The 18,400-nt window shown below is 46.1% G+C and overlaps 29 non-coding genes across 29 annotated transcripts; all 29 read left to right on the top strand.

The window, feature by feature from the left end:
• The first annotated feature begins 364 nt into the window (after positions 1 to 364).
• Positions 365 to 437, top strand: trnav-uac (transfer RNA valine (anticodon UAC)). The gene has a single exon. It is a non-coding gene; the product is annotated as a tRNA-Val (tRNA).
• Positions 438 to 1,066: 629 nt separating this feature from the next.
• trnav-uac (transfer RNA valine (anticodon UAC)) lies at positions 1,067 to 1,139 on the top strand. Its single transcript has one exon. It is a non-coding gene; the product is annotated as a tRNA-Val (tRNA).
• Positions 1,140 to 1,767: 628 nt separating this feature from the next.
• Positions 1,768 to 1,840, top strand: trnav-aac (transfer RNA valine (anticodon AAC)). Its single transcript has one exon. It is a non-coding gene; the product is annotated as a tRNA-Val (tRNA).
• Positions 1,841 to 2,223: 383 nt separating this feature from the next.
• Positions 2,224 to 2,296, top strand: trnav-uac (transfer RNA valine (anticodon UAC)). Its single transcript has one exon. It is a non-coding gene; the product is annotated as a tRNA-Val (tRNA).
• Positions 2,297 to 2,925: 629 nt separating this feature from the next.
• trnav-uac (transfer RNA valine (anticodon UAC)) lies at positions 2,926 to 2,998 on the top strand. The gene has a single exon. It is a non-coding gene; the product is annotated as a tRNA-Val (tRNA).
• Positions 2,999 to 3,626: 628 nt separating this feature from the next.
• On the top strand, positions 3,627 to 3,699 carry trnav-aac (transfer RNA valine (anticodon AAC)). Its single transcript has one exon. It is a non-coding gene; the product is annotated as a tRNA-Val (tRNA).
• Positions 3,700 to 4,082: 383 nt separating this feature from the next.
• On the top strand, positions 4,083 to 4,155 carry trnav-uac (transfer RNA valine (anticodon UAC)). Its single transcript has one exon. It is a non-coding gene; the product is annotated as a tRNA-Val (tRNA).
• Positions 4,156 to 4,784: 629 nt separating this feature from the next.
• trnav-uac (transfer RNA valine (anticodon UAC)) lies at positions 4,785 to 4,857 on the top strand. Its single transcript has one exon. It is a non-coding gene; the product is annotated as a tRNA-Val (tRNA).
• A 623-nt stretch (positions 4,858 to 5,480) lies between these two features.
• On the top strand, positions 5,481 to 5,553 carry trnav-aac (transfer RNA valine (anticodon AAC)). The gene has a single exon. It is a non-coding gene; the product is annotated as a tRNA-Val (tRNA).
• A 383-nt stretch (positions 5,554 to 5,936) lies between these two features.
• Positions 5,937 to 6,009, top strand: trnav-uac (transfer RNA valine (anticodon UAC)). Its single transcript has one exon. It is a non-coding gene; the product is annotated as a tRNA-Val (tRNA).
• A 629-nt stretch (positions 6,010 to 6,638) lies between these two features.
• Positions 6,639 to 6,711, top strand: trnav-uac (transfer RNA valine (anticodon UAC)). The gene has a single exon. It is a non-coding gene; the product is annotated as a tRNA-Val (tRNA).
• A 623-nt stretch (positions 6,712 to 7,334) lies between these two features.
• trnav-aac (transfer RNA valine (anticodon AAC)) lies at positions 7,335 to 7,407 on the top strand. Its single transcript has one exon. It is a non-coding gene; the product is annotated as a tRNA-Val (tRNA).
• Positions 7,408 to 7,790: 383 nt separating this feature from the next.
• Positions 7,791 to 7,863, top strand: trnav-uac (transfer RNA valine (anticodon UAC)). Its single transcript has one exon. It is a non-coding gene; the product is annotated as a tRNA-Val (tRNA).
• Positions 7,864 to 8,492: 629 nt separating this feature from the next.
• On the top strand, positions 8,493 to 8,565 carry trnav-uac (transfer RNA valine (anticodon UAC)). Its single transcript has one exon. It is a non-coding gene; the product is annotated as a tRNA-Val (tRNA).
• Positions 8,566 to 9,188: 623 nt separating this feature from the next.
• On the top strand, positions 9,189 to 9,261 carry trnav-aac (transfer RNA valine (anticodon AAC)). Its single transcript has one exon. It is a non-coding gene; the product is annotated as a tRNA-Val (tRNA).
• Positions 9,262 to 9,644: 383 nt separating this feature from the next.
• trnav-uac (transfer RNA valine (anticodon UAC)) lies at positions 9,645 to 9,717 on the top strand. Its single transcript has one exon. It is a non-coding gene; the product is annotated as a tRNA-Val (tRNA).
• A 629-nt stretch (positions 9,718 to 10,346) lies between these two features.
• On the top strand, positions 10,347 to 10,419 carry trnav-uac (transfer RNA valine (anticodon UAC)). Its single transcript has one exon. It is a non-coding gene; the product is annotated as a tRNA-Val (tRNA).
• Positions 10,420 to 11,042: 623 nt separating this feature from the next.
• trnav-aac (transfer RNA valine (anticodon AAC)) lies at positions 11,043 to 11,115 on the top strand. The gene has a single exon. It is a non-coding gene; the product is annotated as a tRNA-Val (tRNA).
• Positions 11,116 to 11,498: 383 nt separating this feature from the next.
• trnav-uac (transfer RNA valine (anticodon UAC)) lies at positions 11,499 to 11,571 on the top strand. The gene has a single exon. It is a non-coding gene; the product is annotated as a tRNA-Val (tRNA).
• A 629-nt stretch (positions 11,572 to 12,200) lies between these two features.
• trnav-uac (transfer RNA valine (anticodon UAC)) lies at positions 12,201 to 12,273 on the top strand. Its single transcript has one exon. It is a non-coding gene; the product is annotated as a tRNA-Val (tRNA).
• Positions 12,274 to 12,896: 623 nt separating this feature from the next.
• On the top strand, positions 12,897 to 12,969 carry trnav-aac (transfer RNA valine (anticodon AAC)). Its single transcript has one exon. It is a non-coding gene; the product is annotated as a tRNA-Val (tRNA).
• Positions 12,970 to 13,352: 383 nt separating this feature from the next.
• On the top strand, positions 13,353 to 13,425 carry trnav-uac (transfer RNA valine (anticodon UAC)). The gene has a single exon. It is a non-coding gene; the product is annotated as a tRNA-Val (tRNA).
• Positions 13,426 to 14,054: 629 nt separating this feature from the next.
• trnav-uac (transfer RNA valine (anticodon UAC)) lies at positions 14,055 to 14,127 on the top strand. Its single transcript has one exon. It is a non-coding gene; the product is annotated as a tRNA-Val (tRNA).
• Positions 14,128 to 14,755: 628 nt separating this feature from the next.
• Positions 14,756 to 14,828, top strand: trnav-aac (transfer RNA valine (anticodon AAC)). Its single transcript has one exon. It is a non-coding gene; the product is annotated as a tRNA-Val (tRNA).
• Positions 14,829 to 15,211: 383 nt separating this feature from the next.
• trnav-uac (transfer RNA valine (anticodon UAC)) lies at positions 15,212 to 15,284 on the top strand. The gene has a single exon. It is a non-coding gene; the product is annotated as a tRNA-Val (tRNA).
• Positions 15,285 to 15,913: 629 nt separating this feature from the next.
• trnav-uac (transfer RNA valine (anticodon UAC)) lies at positions 15,914 to 15,986 on the top strand. The gene has a single exon. It is a non-coding gene; the product is annotated as a tRNA-Val (tRNA).
• Positions 15,987 to 16,609: 623 nt separating this feature from the next.
• trnav-aac (transfer RNA valine (anticodon AAC)) lies at positions 16,610 to 16,682 on the top strand. Its single transcript has one exon. It is a non-coding gene; the product is annotated as a tRNA-Val (tRNA).
• Positions 16,683 to 17,065: 383 nt separating this feature from the next.
• Positions 17,066 to 17,138, top strand: trnav-uac (transfer RNA valine (anticodon UAC)). Its single transcript has one exon. It is a non-coding gene; the product is annotated as a tRNA-Val (tRNA).
• Positions 17,139 to 17,767: 629 nt separating this feature from the next.
• On the top strand, positions 17,768 to 17,840 carry trnav-uac (transfer RNA valine (anticodon UAC)). The gene has a single exon. It is a non-coding gene; the product is annotated as a tRNA-Val (tRNA).
• The last annotated feature ends 560 nt before the right edge of the window (positions 17,841 to 18,400 follow it).

The following is an 18,400-nucleotide window of genomic DNA, read 5'->3' on the forward strand; positions in this document are numbered from 1 at the left end:
GCGATCATCTCGTAAATACTTGATGCATTATCGACAGTCATGAGTTCATTGGAGTTTGTTTGTCGTTCTTTGAAGCGGTAAGTTAGCTGCCCTGGTGCCACATGTTTGGTCGTTTCGCTGGCTTCTGTAGAGCTTGGCAAGGGTCCAATCAGGCCAAAAACATGGAGGGCAGGGAGGCCTGAGGTCCAGGATTGGGAAAGGTTGCTTTAAACAATCTCCTTTGTTGCTAGCTTGCTGAAGCAGGGTATCAACTAGTTCATGAGCCGAAATGCCCATGTTACGTTATAAATGTGTGTCCTTGTTCTGTTTCCTTGTTACTGTGTGTTTGTGTGTGCACTGGGTTTCTGTCTTTCGGGAGTTGGCAGTTTCCGTAGTTTAGTGGTTATCACGTTCGCTTTACATGCAAAAGGTCCCTGGTTCGAGACCGGGCGGAAACTTCTGCTTCTTTCCTCAGTTTTGATCCAATTGCGATCCTCTCCAAAGTACCTTGTGCCCCATGTTGTCCCAATGTCCCAAGAAGTCCCATGATTCATTGGAGTTGACATGTCGTTCTTTGAAATGGGAAGTCAGCTACCCTTGTGCCACTTGTGCGGATTCGCCTTTAAGCCATTCCGTTGTTTCTAACAGTGATTAGAATCCCGTTCGGAAAACATTACAATGCATGTCATGGGCCGAGGACCTTTGTTTCTTCTAAGATCTTTAGACCAGTCGTTCGCCATCCTGGTCCCACCTGCCCTGCCCCTGCATGTTTTAAATGTTTCCCTCTTCCAACATACCTGATTCAAATGAAGGGGTCGTTATCTGTCTTTGCTGAGTTTGATAACGACTCATTAGTTTAAACCAGGTGTGTTAGAAGAGGGAACATCTAAAGAATGCTGGCCTGAGGACAAGGGTTGAGAACCACTGCCTTAGACCATCTCAGTGCTTGCTGACTTGTTGATGAACCATATCAACTAGTTCATGAGCCAAAATGCCCATTTGACATTGTAAAGGTGTGTCCTTGTTCTGTTTCCTTGTTACTGTGTGTTTGTGAGTGCACTGGGTTTCTGTCTTTCGGGAGTTGGCAGTTTCCGTAGTGTAGTGGTTATCACGTTCGCTTTACACGCGAAAGGTCCCTGGTTCGAGACCGGGCGGAAACTTCTGCTTCTCTCCTCAGTTTTCATCCAATTGCGATCCCCTCCAAAGTAGTTTGTGTCCCATGTCGTCCCAATGTCCCAAGAAGTCCCATGATTCATTGGAGTTGACATGTCGTTCTTTGAAATGGGAAGTCAGCTACCCTTGTGCCACTTGTGCGGATTCGCCTTTAAGCCATTCCGTTGTTTCTAACAGTGATTAGAATCCTGTTCGTAAACATTACAATGCATGTCATGGGCCAAGGACCCTTGTTACTTCTAAGACCTTTAGACCAATCGTTCGCCATCCTGGTCCCACCTGCCCTGCCCTGCCCTGCCCTGCATGTTTTAAATGTTTCCCTCTTCCAACATACCTGATTCAAATGAAGGGGTCGTTATCTGTCTTTGCTGAGTTTGATAACGACTCATTAGTTTAAACCAGGTGTGTTAGAAGAGGGAAACATCTCAAGCATGCTGGCCTGAGGACAAGGGTTAAGAACCACTGCCTTAGACCATCTCAGTGCTTGCTGACTTGTTGATGAACCATATCAACTAGTTCATGAGCCAAAATGCACATTTGACATTGTAAAGGTGTGTCCTCGTTTTGTGTGTGTGTATGTGTGTGCACTGAGTTTCTGTTGCTGGCCTATAAGAAGTTTCCGTAGTGTAGTGGTTATCATGTTCGCCTAACACGCGACAGGTCCCCGGTTCGAGACCGGGCGGAAACATGTTTCCTTTTATCAGCTTGCGATCATCTCGTAAATACTTGATGCATTATCGACAGTCATGAGTTCATTGGAGTTTGTTTGTCGTTCTTTGAAGCGGTAAGTTAGCTGCCCTGGTGCCACATGTTTGGTCGTTTCGCTGGCTTCTGTAGAGCTTGGCAAGGGTCCAATCAGGCCAAAAACATGGAGGGCAGGGAGGCCTGAGGTCCAGGATTGGGAAAGGTTGCTTTAAACAATCTCCTTTGTTGCTAGCTTGCTGAAGCAGGGTATCAACTAGTTCATGAGCCGAAATGCCCATGTTACGTTATAAATGTGTGTCCTTGTTCTGTTTCCTTGTTACTGTGTGTTTGTGTGTGCACTGGGTTTCTGTCTTTCGGGAGTTGGCAGTTTCCGTAGTTTAGTGGTTATCACGTTCGCTTTACATGCAAAAGGTCCCTGGTTCGAGACCGGGCGGAAACTTCTGCTTCTTTCCTCAGTTTTGATCCAATTGCGATCCTCTCCAAAGTACCTTGTGCCCCATGTTGTCCCAATGTCCCAAGAAGTCCCATGATTCATTGGAGTTGACATGTCGTTCTTTGAAATGGGAAGTCAGCTACCCTTGTGCCACTTGTGCGGATTCGCCTTTAAGCCATTCCGTTGTTTCTAACAGTGATTAGAATCCCGTTCGGAAAACATTACAATGCATGTCATGGGCCGAGGACCTTTGTTTCTTCTAAGATCTTTAGACCAGTCGTTCGCCATCCTGGTCCCACCTGCCCTGCCCCTGCATGTTTTAAATGTTTCCCTCTTCCAACATACCTGATTCAAATGAAGGGGTCGTTATCTGTCTTTGCTGAGTTTGATAACGACTCATTAGTTTAAACCAGGTGTGTTAGAAGAGGGAACATCTAAAGAATGCTGGCCTGAGGACAAGGGTTGAGAACCACTGCCTTAGACCATCTCAGTGCTTGCTGACTTGTTGATGAACCATATCAACTAGTTCATGAGCCAAAATGCCCATTTGACATTGTAAAGGTGTGTCCTTGTTCTGTTTCCTTGTTACTGTGTGTTTGTGAGTGCACTGGGTTTCTGTCTTTCGGGAGTTGGCAGTTTCCGTAGTGTAGTGGTTATCACGTTCGCTTTACACGCGAAAGGTCCCTGGTTCGAGACCGGGCGGAAACTTCTGCTTCTCTCCTCAGTTTTCATCCAATTGCGATCCCCTCCAAAGTAGTTTGTGTCCCATGTCGTCCCAATGTCCCAAGAAGTCCCATGATTCATTGGAGTTGACATGTCGTTCTTTGAAATGGGAAGTCAGCTACCCTTGTGCCACTTGTGCGGATTCGCCTTTAAGCCATTCCGTTGTTTCTAACAGTGATTAGAATCCTGTTCGTAAACATTACAATGCATGTCATGGGCCAAGGACCCTTGTTACTTCTAAGACCTTTAGACCAATCGTTCGCCATCCTGGTCCCACCTGCCCTGCCCTGCCCTGCCCTGCATGTTTTAAATGTTTCCCTCTTCCAACATACCTGATTCAAATGAAGGGGTCGTTATCTGTCTTTGCTGAGTTTGATAACGACTCATTAGTTTAAACCAGGTGTGTTAGAAGAGGGAAACATCTCAAGCATGCTGGCCTGAGGACAAGGGTTAAGAACCACTGCCTTAGACCATCTCAGTGCTTGCTGACTCGTTGATGAACCATATCAACTAGTTCATGAGCCAAAATGCACATTTGACATTGTAAAGGTGTGTCCTCGTTTTGTGTGTGTGTATGTGTGTGCACTGAGTTTCTGTTGCTGGCCTATAAGAAGTTTCCGTAGTGTAGTGGTTATCATGTTCGCCTAACACGCGACAGGTCCCCGGTTCGAGACCGGGCGGAAACATGTTTCCTTTTATCAGCTTGTGATCATCTCGTAAATACTTGATGCATTATCGACAGTCATGAGTTCATTGGAGTTGGTTTGTCGTTCTTTGAAGCGGTAAGTTAGCTGCCCTGGTGCCACATGTTTGGTCGTTTCGCTGGCTTCTGTAGAGCTTGGCAAGGGTCCAATCAGGCCAAAAACATGGAGGGCAGGGAGGCCTGAGGTCCAGGATTGGGAAAGGTTGCTTTAAACAATCTCCTTTGTTGCTAGCTTGCTGAAGCAGGGTATCAACTAGTTCATGAGCCGAAATGCCCATGTTACGTTATAAATGTGTGTCCTTGTTCTGTTTCCTTGTTACTGTGTGTTTGTGTGTGCACTGGGTTTCTGTCTTTCGGGAGTTGGCAGTTTCCGTAGTTTAGTGGTTATCACGTTCGCTTTACATGCAAAAGGTCCCTGGTTCGAGACCGGGCGGAAACTTCTGCTTCTTTCCTCAGTTTTGATCCAATTGCGATCCTCTCCAAAGTACCTTGTGCCCCATGTTGTCCCAATGTCCCAAGAAGTCCCATGATTCATTGGAGTTGACATGTCGTTCTTTGAAATGGGAAGTCAGCTACCCTTGTGCCACTTGTGCGGATTCGCCTTTAAGCCATTCCGTTGTTTCTAACAGTGATTAGAATCCCGTTCGGAAAACATTACAATGCATGTCATGGGCCGAGGACCTTTGTTTCTTCTAAGATCTTTAGACCAGTCGTTCGCCATCCTGGTCCCACCTGCCCTGCCCCTGCATGTTTTAAATGTTTCCCTCTTCCAACATACCTGATTCAAATGAAGGGGTCGTTATCTGTCTTTGCTGAGTTTGATAACGACTCATTAGTTTAAACCAGGTGTGTTAGAAGAGGGAACATCTAAAGAATGCTGGCCTGAGGACAAGGGTTGAGAACCACTGCCTTAGACCATCTCAGTGCTTGCTGACTTGTTGATGAACCATATCAACTAGTTCATGAGCCAAAATGCCCATTTGACATTGTAAAGGTGTGTCCTTGTTCTGTTTCCTTGTTACTGTGTGTTTGTGAGTGCACTGGGTTTCTGTCTTTCGGGAGTTGGCAGTTTCCGTAGTGTAGTGGTTATCACGTTCGCTTTACACGCGAAAGGTCCCTGGTTCGAGACCGGGCGGAAACTTCTGCTTCTCTCCTCAGTTTTCATCCAATTGCGATCCCCTCCAAAGTAGTTTGTGTCCCATGTCGTCCCAATGTCCCAAGAAGTCCCATGATTCATTGGAGTTGACATGTCGTTCTTTGAAATGGGAAGTCAGCTACCCTTGTGCCACTTGTGCGGATTCGCCTTTAAGCCATTCCGTTGTTTCTAACAGTGATTAGAATCCTGTTCGTAAACATTACAATGCATGTCATGGGCCAAGGACCCTTGTTACTTCTAAGACCTTTAGACCAATCGTTCGCCATCCTGGTCCCACCTGCCCTGCCCTGCCCTGCATGTTTTAAATGTTTCCCTCTTCCAACATACCTGATTCAAATGAAGGGGTCGTTATCTGTCTTTGCTGAGTTTGATAACGACTCATTAGTTTAAACCAGGTGTGTTAGAAGAGGGAAACATCTCAAGCATGCTGGCCTGAGGACAAGGGTTAAGAACCACTGCCTTAGACCATCTCAGTGCTTGCTGACTTGTTGATGAACCATATCAACTAGTTCATGAGCCAAAATGCACATTTGACATTGTAAAGGTGTGTCCTCGTTTTGTGTGTGTGTATGTGTGTGCACTGAGTTTCTGTTGCTGGCCTATAAGAAGTTTCCGTAGTGTATTGGTTATCATGTTCGCCTAACACGCGACAGGTCCCCGGTTCGAGACCGGGCGGAAACATGTTTCCTTTTATCAGCTTGCGATCATCTCGTAAATACTTGATGCATTATCGACAGTCATGAGTTCATTGGAGTTGGTTTGTCGTTCTTTGAAGCGGTAAGTTAGCTGCCCTGGTGCCACATGTTTGGTCGTTTCGCTGGCTTCTGTAGAGCTTGGCAAGGGTCCAATCAGGCCAAAAACATGGAGGGCAGGGAAGCCTGAGGTCCAGGATTGGGAAAGGTTGCTTTAAACAATCTCCTTTGTTGCTAGCTTGCTGAAGCAGGGTATCAACTAGTTCATGAGCCGAAATGCCCATGTTACGTTATAAATGTGTGTCCTTGTTCTGTTTCCTTGTTACTGTGTGTTTGTGTGTGCACTGGGTTTCTGTCTTTCGGGAGTTGGCAGTTTCCGTAGTTTAGTGGTTATCACGTTCGCTTTACATGCAAAAGGTCCCTGGTTCGAGACCGGGCGGAAACTTCTGCTTCTTTCCTCAGTTTTGATCCAATTGCGATCCTCTCCAAAGTACCTTGTGCCCCATGTTGTCCCAATGTCCCAAGAAGTCCCATGATTCATTGGAGTTGACATGTCGTTCTTTGAAATGGGAAGTCAGCTACCCTTGTGCCACTTGTGCGGATTCGCCTTTAAGCCATTCCGTTGTTTCTAACAGTGATTAGAATCCCGTTCGGAAAACATTACAATGCATGTCATGGGCCGAGGACCTTTGTTTCTTCTAAGATCTTTAGACCAGTCGTTCGCCATCCTGGTCCCACCTGCCCTGCCCCTGCATGTTTTAAATGTTTCCCTCTTCCAACATACCTGATTCAAATGAAGGGGTCGTTATCTGTCTTTGCTGAGTTTGATAACGACTCATTAGTTTAAACCAGGTGTGTTAGAAGAGGGAACATCTAAAGAATGCTGGCCTGAGGACAAGGGTTGAGAACCACTGCCTTAGACCATCTCAGTGCTTGCTGACTTGTTGATGAACCATATCAACTAGTTCATGAGCCAAAATGCCCATTTGACATTGTAAAGGTGTGTCCTTGTTCTGTTTCCTTGTTACTGTGTGTTTGTGAGTGCACTGGGTTTCTGTCTTTCGGGAGTTGGCAGTTTCCGTAGTGTAGTGGTTATCACGTTCGCTTTACACGCGAAAGGTCCCTGGTTCGAGACCGGGCGGAAACTTCTGCTTCTCTCCTCAGTTTTCATCCAATTGCGATCCCCTCCAAAGTAGTTTGTGTCCCATGTCGTCCCAATGTCCCAAGAAGTCCCATGATTCATTGGAGTTGACATGTCGTTCTTTGAAATGGGAAGTCAGCTACCCTTGTGCCACTTGTGCGGATTCGCCTTTAAGCCATTCCGTTGTTTCTAACAGTAATTAGAATCCTGTTCGTAAACATTACAATGCATGTCATGGGCCAAGGACCCTTGTTACTTCTAAGACCTTTAGACCAATCGTTCGCCATCCTGGTCCCACCTGCCCTGCCCTGCCCTGCATGTTTTAAATGTTTCCCTCTTCCAACATACCTGATTCAAATGAAGGGGTCGTTATCTGTCTTTGCTGAGTTTGATAACGACTCATTAGTTTAAACCAGGTGTGTTAGAAGAGGGAAACATCTCAAGCATGCTGGCCTGAGGACAAGGGTTAAGAACCACTGCCTTAGACCATCTCAGTGCTTGCTGACTTGTTGATGAACCATATCAACTAGTTCATGAGCCAAAATGCACATTTGACATTGTAAAGGTGTGTCCTCGTTTTGTGTGTGTGTATGTGTGTGCACTGAGTTTCTGTTGCTGGCCTATAAGAAGTTTCCGTAGTGTATTGGTTATCATGTTCGCCTAACACGCGACAGGTCCCCGGTTCGAGACCGGGCGGAAACATGTTTCCTTTTATCAGCTTGCGATCATCTCGTAAATACTTGATGCATTATCGACAGTCATGAGTTCATTGGAGTTGGTTTGTCGTTCTTTGAAGCGGTAAGTTAGCTGCCCTGGTGCCACATGTTTGGTCGTTTCGCTGGCTTCTGTAGAGCTTGGCAAGGGTCCAATCAGGCCAAAAACATGGAGGGCAGGGAAGCCTGAGGTCCAGGATTGGGAAAGGTTGCTTTAAACAATCTCCTTTGTTGCTAGCTTGCTGAAGCAGGGTATCAACTAGTTCATGAGCCGAAATGCCCATGTTACGTTATAAATGTGTGTCCTTGTTCTGTTTCCTTGTTACTGTGTGTTTGTGTGTGCACTGGGTTTCTGTCTTTCGGGAGTTGGCAGTTTCCGTAGTTTAGTGGTTATCACGTTCGCTTTACATGCAAAAGGTCCCTGGTTCGAGACCGGGCGGAAACTTCTGCTTCTTTCCTCAGTTTTGATCCAATTGCGATCCTCTCCAAAGTACCTTGTGCCCCATGTTGTCCCAATGTCCCAAGAAGTCCCATGATTCATTGGAGTTGACATGTCGTTCTTTGAAATGGGAAGTCAGCTACCCTTGTGCCACTTGTGCGGATTCGCCTTTAAGCCATTCCGTTGTTTCTAACAGTGATTAGAATCCCGTTCGGAAAACATTACAATGCATGTCATGGGCCGAGGACCTTTGTTTCTTCTAAGATCTTTAGACCAGTCGTTCGCCATCCTGGTCCCACCTGCCCTGCCCCTGCATGTTTTAAATGTTTCCCTCTTCCAACATACCTGATTCAAATGAAGGGGTCGTTATCTGTCTTTGCTGAGTTTGATAACGACTCATTAGTTTAAACCAGGTGTGTTAGAAGAGGGAACATCTAAAGAATGCTGGCCTGAGGACAAGGGTTGAGAACCACTGCCTTAGACCATCTCAGTGCTTGCTGACTTGTTGATGAACCATATCAACTAGTTCATGAGCCAAAATGCCCATTTGACATTGTAAAGGTGTGTCCTTGTTCTGTTTCCTTGTTACTGTGTGTTTGTGAGTGCACTGGGTTTCTGTCTTTCGGGAGTTGGCAGTTTCCGTAGTGTAGTGGTTATCACGTTCGCTTTACACGCGAAAGGTCCCTGGTTCGAGACCGGGCGGAAACTTCTGCTTCTCTCCTCAGTTTTCATCCAATTGCGATCCCCTCCAAAGTAGTTTGTGTCCCATGTCGTCCCAATGTCCCAAGAAGTCCCATGATTCATTGGAGTTGACATGTCGTTCTTTGAAATGGGAAGTCAGCTACCCTTGTGCCACTTGTGCGGATTCGCCTTTAAGCCATTCCGTTGTTTCTAACAGTGATTAGAATCCTGTTCGTAAACATTACAATGCATGTCATGGGCCAAGGACCCTTGTTACTTCTAAGACCTTTAGACCAATCGTTCGCCATCCTGGTCCCACCTGCCCTGCCCTGCCCTGCATGTTTTAAATGTTTCCCTCTTCCAACATACCTGATTCAAATGAAGGGGTCGTTATCTGTCTTTGCTGAGTTTGATAACGACTCATTAGTTTAAACCAGGTGTGTTAGAAGAGGGAAACATCTCAAGCATGCTGGCCTGAGGACAAGGGTTAAGAACCACTGCCTTAGACCATCTCAGTGCTTGCTGACTTGTTGATGAACCATATCAACTAGTTCATGAGCCAAAATGCACATTTGACATTGTAAAGGTGTGTCCTCGTTTTGTGTGTGTGTATGTGTGTGCACTGAGTTTCTGTTGCTGGCCTATAAGAAGTTTCCGTAGTGTATTGGTTATCATGTTCGCCTAACACGCGACAGGTCCCCGGTTCGAGACCGGGCGGAAACATGTTTCCTTTTATCAGCTTGCGATCATCTCGTAAATACTTGATGCATTATCGACAGTCATGAGTTCATTGGAGTTGGTTTGTCGTTCTTTGAAGCGGTAAGTTAGCTGCCCTGGTGCCACATGTTTGGTCGTTTCGCTGGCTTCTGTAGAGCTTGGCAAGGGTCCAATCAGGCCAAAAACATGGAGGGCAGGGAAGCCTGAGGTCCAGGATTGGGAAAGGTTGCTTTAAACAATCTCCTTTGTTGCTAGCTTGCTGAAGCAGGGTATCAACTAGTTCATGAGCCGAAATGCCCATGTTACGTTATAAATGTGTGTCCTTGTTCTGTTTCCTTGTTACTGTGTGTTTGTGTGTGCACTGGGTTTCTGTCTTTCGGGAGTTGGCAGTTTCCGTAGTTTAGTGGTTATCACGTTCGCTTTACATGCAAAAGGTCCCTGGTTCGAGACCGGGCGGAAACTTCTGCTTCTTTCCTCAGTTTTGATCCAATTGCGATCCTCTCCAAAGTACCTTGTGCCCCATGTTGTCCCAATGTCCCAAGAAGTCCCATGATTCATTGGAGTTGACATGTCGTTCTTTGAAATGGGAAGTCAGCTACCCTTGTGCCACTTGTGCGGATTCGCCTTTAAGCCATTCCGTTGTTTCTAACAGTGATTAGAATCCCGTTCGGAAAACATTACAATGCATGTCATGGGCCGAGGACCTTTGTTTCTTCTAAGATCTTTAGACCAGTCGTTCGCCATCCTGGTCCCACCTGCCCTGCCCCTGCATGTTTTAAATGTTTCCCTCTTCCAACATACCTGATTCAAATGAAGGGGTCGTTATCTGTCTTTGCTGAGTTTGATAACGACTCATTAGTTTAAACCAGGTGTGTTAGAAGAGGGAACATCTAAAGAATGCTGGCCTGAGGACAAGGGTTGAGAACCACTGCCTTAGACCATCTCAGTGCTTGCTGACTTGTTGATGAACCATATCAACTAGTTCATGAGCCAAAATGCCCATTTGACATTGTAAAGGTGTGTCCTTGTTCTGTTTCCTTGTTACTGTGTGTTTGTGAGTGCACTGGGTTTCTGTCTTTCGGGAGTTGGCAGTTTCCGTAGTGTAGTGGTTATCACGTTCGCTTTACACGCGAAAGGTCCCTGGTTCGAGACCGGGCGGAAACTTCTGCTTCTCTCCTCAGTTTTCATCCAATTGCGATCCCCTCCAAAGTAGTTTGTGTCCCATGTCGTCCCAATGTCCCAAGAAGTCCCATGATTCATTGGAGTTGACATGTCGTTCTTTGAAATGGGAAGTCAGCTACCCTTGTGCCACTTGTGCGGATTCGCCTTTAAGCCATTCCGTTGTTTCTAACAGTAATTAGAATCCTGTTCGTAAACATTACAATGCATGTCATGGGCCAAGGACCCTTGTTACTTCTAAGACCTTTAGACCAATCGTTCGCCATCCTGGTCCCACCTGCCCTGCCCTGCCCTGCATGTTTTAAATGTTTCCCTCTTCCAACATACCTGATTCAAATGAAGGGGTCGTTATCTGTCTTTGCTGAGTTTGATAACGACTCATTAGTTTAAACCAGGTGTGTTAGAAGAGGGAAACATCTCAAGCATGCTGGCCTGAGGACAAGGGTTAAGAACCACTGCCTTAGACCATCTCAGTGCTTGCTGACTTGTTGATGAACCATATCAACTAGTTCATGAGCCAAAATGCACATTTGACATTGTAAAGGTGTGTCCTCGTTTTGTGTGTGTGTATGTGTGTGCACTGAGTTTCTGTTGCTGGCCTATAAGAAGTTTCCGTAGTGTATTGGTTATCATGTTCGCCTAACACGCGACAGGTCCCCGGTTCGAGACCGGGCGGAAACATGTTTCCTTTTATCAGCTTGCGATCATCTCGTAAATACTTGATGCATTATCGACAGTCATGAGTTCATTGGAGTTGGTTTGTCGTTCTTTGAAGCGGTAAGTTAGCTGCCCTGGTGCCACATGTTTGGTCGTTTCGCTGGCTTCTGTAGAGCTTGGCAAGGGTCCAATCAGGCCAAAAACATGGAGGGCAGGGAAGCCTGAGGTCCAGGATTGGGAAAGGTTGCTTTAAACAATCTCCTTTGTTGCTAGCTTGCTGAAGCAGGGTATCAACTAGTTCATGAGCCGAAATGCCCATGTTACGTTATAAATGTGTGTCCTTGTTCTGTTTCCTTGTTACTGTGTGTTTGTGTGTGCACTGGGTTTCTGTCTTTCGGGAGTTGGCAGTTTCCGTAGTTTAGTGGTTATCACGTTCGCTTTACATGCAAAAGGTCCCTGGTTCGAGACCGGGCGGAAACTTCTGCTTCTTTCCTCAGTTTTGATCCAATTGCGATCCTCTCCAAAGTACCTTGTGCCCCATGTTGTCCCAATGTCCCAAGAAGTCCCATGATTCATTGGAGTTGACATGTCGTTCTTTGAAATGGGAAGTCAGCTACCCTTGTGCCACTTGTGCGGATTCGCCTTTAAGCCATTCCGTTGTTTCTAACAGTGATTAGAATCCCGTTCGGAAAACATTACAATGCATGTCATGGGCCGAGGACCTTTGTTTCTTCTAAGATCTTTAGACCAGTCGTTCGCCATCCTGGTCCCACCTGCCCTGCCCCTGCATGTTTTAAATGTTTCCCTCTTCCAACATACCTGATTCAAATGAAGGGGTCGTTATCTGTCTTTGCTGAGTTTGATAACGACTCATTAGTTTAAACCAGGTGTGTTAGAAGAGGGAACATCTAAAGAATGCTGGCCTGAGGACAAGGGTTGAGAACCACTGCCTTAGACCATCTCAGTGCTTGCTGACTTGTTGATGAACCATATCAACTAGTTCATGAGCCAAAATGCCCATTTGACATTGTAAAGGTGTGTCCTTGTTCTGTTTCCTTGTTACTGTGTGTTTGTGAGTGCACTGGGTTTCTGTCTTTCGGGAGTTGGCAGTTTCCGTAGTGTAGTGGTTATCACGTTCGCTTTACACGCGAAAGGTCCCTGGTTCGAGACCGGGCGGAAACTTCTGCTTCTCTCCTCAGTTTTCATCCAATTGCGATCCCCTCCAAAGTAGTTTGTGTCCCATGTCGTCCCAATGTCCCAAGAAGTCCCATGATTCATTGGAGTTGACATGTCGTTCTTTGAAATGGGAAGTCAGCTACCCTTGTGCCACTTGTGCGGATTCGCCTTTAAGCCATTCCGTTGTTTCTAACAGTGATTAGAATCCTGTTCGTAAACATTACAATGCATGTCATGGGCCAAGGACCCTTGTTACTTCTAAGACCTTTAGACCAATCGTTCGCCATCCTGGTCCCACCTGCCCTGCCCTGCCCTGCATGTTTTAAATGTTTCCCTCTTCCAACATACCTGATTCAAATGAAGGGGTCGTTATCTGTCTTTGCTGAGTTTGATAACGACTCATTAGTTTAAACCAGGTGTGTTAGAAGAGGGAAACATCTCAAGCATGCTGGCCTGAGGACAAGGGTTAAGAACCACTGCCTTAGACCATCTCAGTGCTTGCTGACTTGTTGATGAACCATATCAACTAGTTCATGAGCCAAAATGCACATTTGACATTGTAAAGGTGTGTCCTCGTTTTGTGTGTGTGTATGTGTGTGCACTGAGTTTCTGTTGCTGGCCTATAAGAAGTTTCCGTAGTGTATTGGTTATCATGTTCGCCTAACACGCGACAGGTCCCCGGTTCGAGACCGGGCGGAAACATGTTTCCTTTTATCAGCTTGCGATCATCTCGTAAATACTTGATGCATTATCGACAGTCATGAGTTCATTGGAGTTGGTTTGTCGTTCTTTGAAGCGGTAAGTTAGCTGCCCTGGTGCCACATGTTTGGTCGTTTCGCTGGCTTCTGTAGAGCTTGGCAAGGGTCCAATCAGGCCAAAAACATGGAGGGCAGGGAAGCCTGAGGTCCAGGATTGGGAAAGGTTGCTTTAAACAATCTCCTTTGTTGCTAGCTTGCTGAAGCAGGGTATCAACTAGTTCATGAGCCGAAATGCCCATGTTACGTTATAAATGTGTGTCCTTGTTCTGTTTCCTTGTTACTGTGTGTTTGTGTGTGCACTGGGTTTCTGTCTTTCGGGAGTTGGCAGTTTCCGTAGTTTAGTGGTTATCACGTTCGCTTTACATGCAAAAGGTCCCTGGTTCGAGACCGGGCGGAAACTTCTGCTTCTTTCCTCAGTTTTGATCCAATTGCGATCCTCTCCAAAGTACCTTGTGCCCCATGTTGTCCCAATGTCCCAAGAAGTCCCATGATTCATTGGAGTTGACATGTCGTTCTTTGAAATGGGAAGTCAGCTACCCTTGTGCCACTTGTGCGGATTCGCCTTTAAGCCATTCCGTTGTTTCTAACAGTGATTAGAATCCCGTTCGGAAAACATTACAATGCATGTCATGGGCCGAGGACCTTTGTTTCTTCTAAGATCTTTAGACCAGTCGTTCGCCATCCTGGTCCCACCTGCCCTGCCCCTGCATGTTTTAAATGTTTCCCTCTTCCAACATACCTGATTCAAATGAAGGGGTCGTTATCTGTCTTTGCTGAGTTTGATAACGACTCATTAGTTTAAACCAGGTGTGTTAGAAGAGGGAACATCTAAAGAATGCTGGCCTGAGGACAAGGGTTGAGAACCACTGCCTTAGACCATCTCAGTGCTTGCTGACTTGTTGATGAACCATATCAACTAGTTCATGAGCCAAAATGCCCATTTGACATTGTAAAGGTGTGTCCTTGTTCTGTTTCCTTGTTACTGTGTGTTTGTGAGTGCACTGGGTTTCTGTCTTTCGGGAGTTGGCAGTTTCCGTAGTGTAGTGGTTATCACGTTCGCTTTACACGCGAAAGGTCCCTGGTTCGAGACCGGGCGGAAACTTCTGCTTCTCTCCTCAGTTTTCATCCAATTGCGATCCCCTCCAAAGTAGTTTGTGTCCCATGTCGTCCCAATGTCCCAAGAAGTCCCATGATTCATTGGAGTTGACATGTCGTTCTTTGAAATGGGAAGTCAGCTACCCTTGTGCCACTTGTGCGGATTCGCCTTTAAGCCATTCCGTTGTTTCTAACAGTGATTAGAATCCTGTTCGTAAACATTACAATGCATGTCATGGGCCAAGGACCCTTGTTACTTCTAAGACCTTTAGACCAATCGTTCGCCATCCTGGTCCCACCTGCCCTGCCCTGCCCTGCCCTGCATGTTTTAAATGTTTCCCTCTTCCAACATACCTGATTCAAATGAAGGGGTCGTTATCTGTCTTTGCTGAGTTTGATAACGACTCATTAGTTTAAACCAGGTGTGTTAGAAGAGGGAAACATCTCAAGCATGCTGGCCTGAGGACAAGGGTTAAGAACCACTGCCTTAGACCATCTCAGTGCTTGCTGACTTGTTGATGAACCATATCAACTAGTTCATGAGCCAAAATGCACATTTGACATTGTAAAGGTGTGTCCTCGTTTTGTGTGTGTGTATGTGTGTGCACTGAGTTTCTGTTGCTGGCCTATAAGAAGTTTCCGTAGTGTATTGGTTATCATGTTCGCCTAACACGCGACAGGTCCCCGGTTCGAGACCGGGCGGAAACATGTTTCCTTTTATCAGCTTGCGATCATCTCGTAAATACTTGATGCATTATCGACAGTCATGAGTTCATTGGAGTTGGTTTGTCGTTCTTTGAAGCGGTAAGTTAGCTGCCCTGGTGCCACATGTTTGGTCGTTTCGCTGGCTTCTGTAGAGCTTGGCAAGGGTCCAATCAGGCCAAAAACATGGAGGGCAGGGAAGCCTGAGGTCCAGGATTGGGAAAGGTTGCTTTAAACAATCTCCTTTGTTGCTAGCTTGCTGAAGCAGGGTATCAACTAGTTCATGAGCCGAAATGCCCATGTTACGTTATAAATGTGTGTCCTTGTTCTGTTTCCTTGTTACTGTGTGTTTGTGTGTGCACTGGGTTTCTGTCTTTCGGGAGTTGGCAGTTTCCGTAGTTTAGTGGTTATCACGTTCGCTTTACATGCAAAAGGTCCCTGGTTCGAGACCGGGCGGAAACTTCTGCTTCTTTCCTCAGTTTTGATCCAATTGCGATCCTCTCCAAAGTACCTTGTGCCCCATGTTGTCCCAATGTCCCAAGAAGTCCCATGATTCATTGGAGTTGACATGTCGTTCTTTGAAATGGGAAGTCAGCTACCCTTGTGCCACTTGTGCGGATTCGCCTTTAAGCCATTCCGTTGTTTCTAACAGTGATTAGAATCCCGTTCGGAAAACATTACAATGCATGTCATGGGCCGAGGACCTTTGTTTCTTCTAAGATCTTTAGACCAGTCGTTCGCCATCCTGGTCCCACCTGCCCTGCCCCTGCATGTTTTAAATGTTTCCCTCTTCCAACATACCTGATTCAAATGAAGGGGTCGTTATCTGTCTTTGCTGAGTTTGATAACGACTCATTAGTTTAAACCAGGTGTGTTAGAAGAGGGAACATCTAAAGAATGCTGGCCTGAGGACAAGGGTTGAGAACCACTGCCTTAGACCATCTCAGTGCTTGCTGACTTGTTGATGAACCATATCAACTAGTTCATGAGCCAAAATGCCCATTTGACATTGTAAAGGTGTGTCCTTGTTCTGTTTCCTTGTTACTGTGTGTTTGTGAGTGCACTGGGTTTCTGTCTTTCGGGAGTTGGCAGTTTCCGTAGTGTAGTGGTTATCACGTTCGCTTTACACGCGAAAGGTCCCTGGTTCGAGACCGGGCGGAAACTTCTGCTTCTCTCCTCAGTTTTCATCCAATTGCGATCCCCTCCAAAGTAGTTTGTGTCCCATGTCGTCCCAATGTCCCAAGAAGTCCCATGATTCATTGGAGTTGACATGTCGTTCTTTGAAATGGGAAGTCAGCTACCCTTGTGCCACTTGTGCGGATTCGCCTTTAAGCCATTCCGTTGTTTCTAACAGTAATTAGAATCCTGTTCGTAAACATTACAATGCATGTCATGGGCCAAGGACCCTTGTTACTTCTAAGACCTTTAGACCAATCGTTCGCCATCCTGGTCCCACCTGCCCTGCCCTGCCCTGCATGTTTTAAATGTTTCCCTCTTCCAACATACCTGATTCAAATGAAGGGGTCGTTATCTGTCTTTGCTGAGTTTGATAACGACTCATTAGTTTAAACCAGGTGTGTTAGAAGAGGGAAACATCTCAAGCATGCTGGCCTGAGGACAAGGGTTAAGAACCACTGCCTTAGACCATCTCAGTGCTTGCTGACTTGTTGATGAACCATATCAACTAGTTCATGAGCCAAAATGCACATTTGACATTGTAAAGGTGTGTCCTCGTTTTGTGTGTGTGTATGTGTGTGCACTGAGTTTCTGTTGCTGGCCTATAAGAAGTTTCCGTAGTGTATTGGTTATCATGTTCGCCTAACACGCGACAGGTCCCCGGTTCGAGACCGGGCGGAAACATGTTTCCTTTTATCAGCTTGCGATCATCTCGTAAATACTTGATGCATTATCGACAGTCATGAGTTCATTGGAGTTGGTTTGTCGTTCTTTGAAGCGGTAAGTTAGCTGCCCTGGTGCCACATGTTTGGTCGTTTCGCTGGCTTCTGTAGAGCTTGGCAAGGGTCCAATCAGGCCAAAAACATGGAGGGCAGGGAAGCCTGAGGTCCAGGATTGGGAAAGGTTGCTTTAAACAATCTCCTTTGTTGCTAGCTTGCTGAAGCAGGGTATCAACTAGTTCATGAGCCGAAATGCCCATGTTACGTTATAAATGTGTGTCCTTGTTCTGTTTCCTTGTTACTGTGTGTTTGTGTGTGCACTGGGTTTCTGTCTTTCGGGAGTTGGCAGTTTCCGTAGTTTAGTGGTTATCACGTTCGCTTTACATGCAAAAGGTCCCTGGTTCGAGACCGGGCGGAAACTTCTGCTTCTTTCCTCAGTTTTGATCCAATTGCGATCCTCTCCAAAGTACCTTGTGCCCCATGTTGTCCCAATGTCCCAAGAAGTCCCATGATTCATTGGAGTTGACATGTCGTTCTTTGAAATGGGAAGTCAGCTACCCTTGTGCCACTTGTGCGGATTCGCCTTTAAGCCATTCCGTTGTTTCTAACAGTGATTAGAATCCCGTTCGGAAAACATTACAATGCATGTCATGGGCCGAGGACCTTTGTTTCTTCTAAGATCTTTAGACCAGTCGTTCGCCATCCTGGTCCCACCTGCCCTGCCCCTGCATGTTTTAAATGTTTCCCTCTTCCAACATACCTGATTCAAATGAAGGGGTCGTTATCTGTCTTTGCTGAGTTTGATAACGACTCATTAGTTTAAACCAGGTGTGTTAGAAGAGGGAACATCTAAAGAATGCTGGCCTGAGGACAAGGGTTGAGAACCACTGCCTTAGACCATCTCAGTGCTTGCTGACTTGTTGATGAACCATATCAACTAGTTCATGAGCCAAAATGCCCATTTGACATTGTAAAGGTGTGTCCTTGTTCTGTTTCCTTGTTACTGTGTGTTTGTGAGTGCACTGGGTTTCTGTCTTTCGGGAGTTGGCAGTTTCCGTAGTGTAGTGGTTATCACGTTCGCTTTACACGCGAAAGGTCCCTGGTTCGAGACCGGGCGGAAACTTCTGCTTCTCTCCTCAGTTTTCATCCAATTGCGATCCCCTCCAAAGTAGTTTGTGTCCCATGTCGTCCCAATGTCCCAAGAAGTCCCATGATTCATTGGAGTTGACATGTCGTTCTTTGAAATGGGAAGTCAGCTACCCTTGTGCCACTTGTGCGGATTCGCCTTTAAGCCATTCCGTTGTTTCTAACAGTGATTAGAATCCTGTTCGTAAACATTACAATGCATGTCATGGGCCAAGGACCCTTGTTACTTCTAAGACCTTTAGACCAATCGTTCGCCATCCTGGTCCCACCTGCCCTGCCCTGCCCTGCATGTTTTAAATGTTTCCCTCTTCCAACATACCTGATTCAAATGAAGGGGTCGTTATCTGTCTTTGCTGAGTTTGATAACGACTCATTAGTTTAAACCAGGTGTGTTAGAAGAGGGAAACATCTCAAGCATGCTGGCCTGAGGACAAGGGTTAAGAACCACTGCCTTAGACCATCTCAGTGCTTGCTGACTTGTTGATGAACCATATCAACTAGTTCATGAGCCAAAATGCACATTTGACATTGTAAAGG

This window comes from Osmerus eperlanus, chromosome 1 (genome assembly GCF_963692335.1).
Source record: "Osmerus eperlanus chromosome 1, fOsmEpe2.1, whole genome shotgun sequence".
In the NCBI taxonomy this organism is placed as follows: domain Eukaryota; kingdom Metazoa; phylum Chordata; class Actinopteri; order Osmeriformes; family Osmeridae; genus Osmerus; species Osmerus eperlanus.